Raw genomic sequence first — 4,877 nt, 5'->3', positions numbered from 1 at the left:
CGGACCCTGGACATGGACCCTGGAGCCTCAGCAACCAGCACTCCCCAGCCCAGCAGCGCTCCACCCTACTTGATGGTCCATCAACCAAGCCGTGTTCCTCCAACAGCATTTCAACCGCCTGTGCCACGTCAACTACGTGCATACATTAGGTGAAGGCCGACACTTGCAGAAAGTGTGGTCGTTCTAGGACATCAGCAACTGGACATAGCCAAGACAAGGCCAGAATTTATTGTCCAGTGACAGAGATGATGACAGAACAACAGTTGCTCAAAAAAATAAAGAAAATATAGATATGTTGCATATAGCACTTGTATTCTTACAAAGTTACATGTATTTTATATTTAAATATCTGATGTTTAAATAATATTTTTCTGTTGTCTTGTCTTGCACTGTCTTTTGTCTTGCACTGTTTGCACCAAGTTGCACACGATGTACTTTATGAAGCTAGGACAGCTTACTTTCCGTCCTTAGCTCTGTGTTTTGTAATTGTTATGTTGTTTATGTAGCACCAGGGTCCTGGAGAAACATGGTCTCATTTCACTGTGTACTGCATCAGCTATATGTGGTCAAAAGGACAATAAAAGATTCTTGACCTGACTTGAATGTATTCTTTGTTTTATCATAAGTTTATTTAGGTGTGTGCTTCAACATATATATTTAATAATATAAATATTGGTAGGTTTTTGTTTTAATTAAAAAAATTACAAAACAGGTGCATATAAATCACATGTGGCACTCTGTCTCTCCTTTGCTTTCTTTCTTTTCTTCTCTCTTCTCTCTTTTCTTCCTTCCCCTCCTTCCCCATTTTTTTCCTTTCTTCCCCACCCGAAGCAGACTATTGAACTTTGGCGCAGCTAGTAGAGCGGTGGATTGTAGGTGCTTACAAATGAACATCCTTAGGTTGCCGTTTCAAATCCAGCTCGAAGGATGGCGTTTACCAGCCTCCGGGAAGCACGCCGTTTGTGTGCTGCCGCTAGCTCTGGCCGGGTGCAAAAAAGGAACTTGCTTTCCTGACCGGGAATCGAACCTGGGTCGCCGCAGCAAGAGCGCCGAATCCTAGCCATTAGACCACCAGGGAGACCCAGACGAGTTTGTGGGCCTCGTGCGGCTGGGTGCAGCACCCAGGATTGGCCTCTAGTGGCGATTTATGGCAATTCCGGATGAGTTACACCCGAGGAAACAGCAGTTTAAACAAATTCGCTTTAAGATCAACAGACTGTCTCAAAAGACTTAAAAGAGGTCTCAGCTGCAGGGTCACCAGTTTGCAGTCTGTCCAGAGTCCCCGTGCGTGTACACCTGGTGTTCTCCAGTTTCCTCTCATCTCCAAAAGACACGCCAGTAGGTGGATCGGCTGAAACAAATTGCTATTAGGTATGAGCGAGTGCGTGAATGTGTTTGCTCAGTGCCCTGTGATGAGCTGGCGAGCCATGCAGGGTGTACTGCTCACCGATCAGGTCTAGACAAGAACAGGTATCTCTGTCCTATGGAAAAGCTTTGATGTGCAGCGATGCACACAAACGTTCACATCTGACCGTTTTGGCCCATCGCTTTTGAGGTGCCTGGTGGACAGAGTGAAACCCTGCGCATTAGGTCCTCTCTGTATTTACTTAGTTTAAGTCAACGCACCGGCGAGGGCGGCCATGCGTAGAAACCTGAGATTGCAAACGGGATTGTAAAGTTTGTCGGTGAAGAAGGGTCCAACATCGACAAGCACGTTTATAGGCCCCAGTAAATCTGGCCTAGCGCCCCTGAAACCGCTGCGCTATGTGGCTCGTAACAGACAAAATCGCCAGGGGTCCCGTTTGCCAGGTCGCTGCCAAAAGACAGCTTTGAGCCCTCCCTTCGATAGCTCAGCTGGTAGAGCGGAGGACTGTAGGTGCTTACGAATGGACATCCTTAGGTCGCTGGTTCAAATCCGGCTCGAAGGACAGCTTTTACCAGCCTCCGGGAAGCACGCCGTTTCAGTGCGTCAGCCTCTTGCGGCCGCTAGCTCTGGCCGGGCGCGAAAAAGAGCTCGTTTCCCTGACCGGGAATCGAACCCGGGCCGCGGCGGTGAGAGCGCCGAATCCTAGCCACTAGACCACCAGGGAGACACAGACAGGTGTGTGGGTCTCGTGCGGCTGGGTGCAGCACCCAGGATTGGCCTCTAGTGCCGATTTACGCCAATTCCACCTGAGGAAACAGCAGTTTAAACAAATTTGCTTTAACGTCAACAGAATGTCTGCACAGACTGTCTCAAAAGACAAAAAGAGGTCCCACCTCTCAGCTGCAGGGTCACAAGTTTGCAGTCTGTCCGGAGTCCCCGTGCGTGTACACCCGGTGTTCTCCGGTTTCGTCTCACCTCCAAAAGACATGCCAGTAGGTGGATCGGCTGAAACAAATTGCTATTAGGTATGAGCGAGTGCGTGAATGTGTTTGCACAGTGATGAGCTGGCGAGCCATACGGGGTGTACTGCTCACCGATCAGGTCTAGACAAGAACAGGTATTTCTGTCCTATGGAAAAGCTTTGACATGCAGCGAAGCACACAAACGTTCAGATCTGAAGGTTTTGGCCCATCGCTTTTGAGGCGCCTGGTGGACAGCGTGAAACCCTGTGCATTAGATAGATAGATAGATAGATAGATAGATAGACAGATAGATAGATAGATAGATAGACAGATAGACAGACAGACAGATTCAACTTCATTGTCATTGCAGAGTGCAGGTACATAGCAATGAAATGCTGTTTAGCATCTACCAGAAGTGCAAATAGTAGAAATTCTGCCAATGAACAGGTGCAGATAAATATGTAAATATGTACATCGATAAATAAGGCTATGTCAGAGTGTGCATAGAGAAGTATGTGCAAGTAGTATTTACAGTAGATAAAGTGACAGGTGTAATTATAATTGTGCTAAAAATGTGTGCATTATGTAAAATGTATGTACAACAGTAACAGATAATATACATATATTATATAGTATGTATAAATATAGTATATGTAAATGTATATAAATAGATAGACAAATAGATAATACTAGGTGTAATCTATGAAATGGACAATATGTACAATAATTATATTACACACTGAGAAAAAATTATATTATAACAGAATGTACAACAGAATGTTTAACAGTGAAAAATATTATATTAACAGAATGTACAGAGTGGAGCAGAACTGTAAAGTGGTAAGTGTAGAAAGACATGAGTGTCCTAGTGGTGTAGTGTAGAGTTCAGTAGATTTATGGCTGAAGGAAAAAAACTGGCCCTAAACCTACTGGTTCTGGTGAGGATGGACCTGTATCTCCTCCTGGATGGAAGGTTGAACAGTTTGTGACTCGGGTGGGAGGAGTCTTTGATTATTTTGTGTGTTCTGCGCAGACATCTACTGTGGTGAAGAGACCCAATGGCAGGTAGTTGGGTGCCGATGATGCGTTGGGCGGTTTTCACAACCCTTTGCAGAGATTTCTTTTCACACATCGTGGCGCTGCCATGCCACACTGTGATGCAGCTCGTCAAGATGCTCTCAATGATGCAGGGGTAAAAGTTGGTCAGGATCTTGGGGGATAGGTGAACTTTCTTCAGTCTCCTTAGGAAGTAAAGACCCTATTGTGCCTTCCGAAACAGAGTTGAGGTGTTCAGATGCCAGGACAGATCCTCAGAGATGTGGACACCCAGGAACTTAAAGCTGGAGACACGCTCTACTTCAGACCCGTTGATGTAAATAGGGGAGTGTCTGCTGCTGTTAGATATCCGGAAGGTCTGGAGAAAGTGCAGGCCACTCCATTTGAGGTACCCCAGCCTCCAGCAGCTGTTCCCTAATGATGCGACCTCGATGAGCTGTAGGATTGTCGTCCATGATGAAGAAATTAGGCCTGTATTGTTCATGCAGGGGCACAATGACTGGATTAATGATGTTATTCAGGTAGTATTGGCTTGTCACTGTACCATTCACAAGATGTAGGGCAGTTCTGTATTGAGTAGACACACCTGCCCAGACTGTAACACCACCACAGCAGTGGCTGATGCATAGCGCTCTCCTTGACGTCTCCAACATCGTTGGCAGCCATCATTTCTGCTCAACGTGAATTGACTTTCATCAGAGAACAGCACTGAGGTCCACTGGTCCCTTGTCCAGCGTAAATGCTCCCTGGCCCGACGCCTGTGCCTGGTGGTGTGGTCAGGTACCCTTGCAGGTCTTCTAGCATGCAGACCACATTGATGTAAACGGTTTCAAATGGTCTGACATGACACTTGGGTGCCTCTTACCTCCCTTAAATGTGCCTGGAGTTGAGTGGCATTCATCATCCGGTTCCGCAGGGCACTGTTCACAATGAAGCGGTCATCAACGTGGGATGTGGACAAAGGACGTCCACTTCTATGCCTTTCTGTGACTCTTCCAGTCTCTCTGTATCTCTGTCATAACCTGCTGATGACACTCTGTGACACTCTAAATCTATATTTAATAATATAAATATTGATAGTTTTTTGTTTATAGATTTCTATACTTTGTTAGTATTTTATAATAATTCATCACTTATGTATATTGTTATGGTGTGTGTCTTGGGCTGTATTATTCTTATCAATATTTCTAACAGTAGGTCGTACTGAGAAGACATATTTTGCAGATAATTAAATAATCGAAGTCAACTAATTACACAGGACTTAGAACTTGACTCATTTTGACAGCAGGACTGTTTCTGTAGACTAACAGTTGCCATTTCAAAACAGAATGCAATATTTAATCCTTGTCTGAGGTGGGATTCGAGCCGGGTCTCTGTGGATGGGAGGGGGACTTGAATTTTTACTGATTTTTTTTGTAAAAAAGCACATTTTTAAATAAAAATGTACAAAACAGGCGTATATAAATCACACGTGGCATTCTGTCTCTCTTTTG

General features: G+C 45.1%; 2 non-coding genes across 2 annotated transcripts; one reads left to right on the top strand and one right to left on the bottom strand.

Moving 5' to 3' along the window:
- The first annotated feature begins 1,839 nt into the window (after nt 1-1,839).
- trnay-gua (transfer RNA tyrosine (anticodon GUA)) lies at nt 1,840-1,928 on the top strand. Its single transcript is given in 2 exon segments — nt 1,840-1,876; nt 1,893-1,928. It is a non-coding gene; the product is annotated as a tRNA-Tyr (tRNA).
- Nucleotides 1,929-2,018: 90 nt separating this feature from the next.
- trnae-cuc (transfer RNA glutamic acid (anticodon CUC)) lies at nt 2,019-2,090 on the bottom strand. Its single transcript has one exon. It is a non-coding gene; the product is annotated as a tRNA-Glu (tRNA).
- Between the last annotated feature and the right edge of the window lie 2,787 nt (nt 2,091-4,877).

This window comes from Hemibagrus wyckioides, linkage group LG09, assembly GCF_019097595.1.
Source record: "Hemibagrus wyckioides isolate EC202008001 linkage group LG09, SWU_Hwy_1.0, whole genome shotgun sequence".
In the NCBI taxonomy this organism is placed as follows: Eukaryota; Metazoa; Chordata; class Actinopteri; order Siluriformes; family Bagridae; genus Hemibagrus; species Hemibagrus wyckioides.
This window is presented reverse-complemented; position numbering and strand designations above follow the sequence as displayed.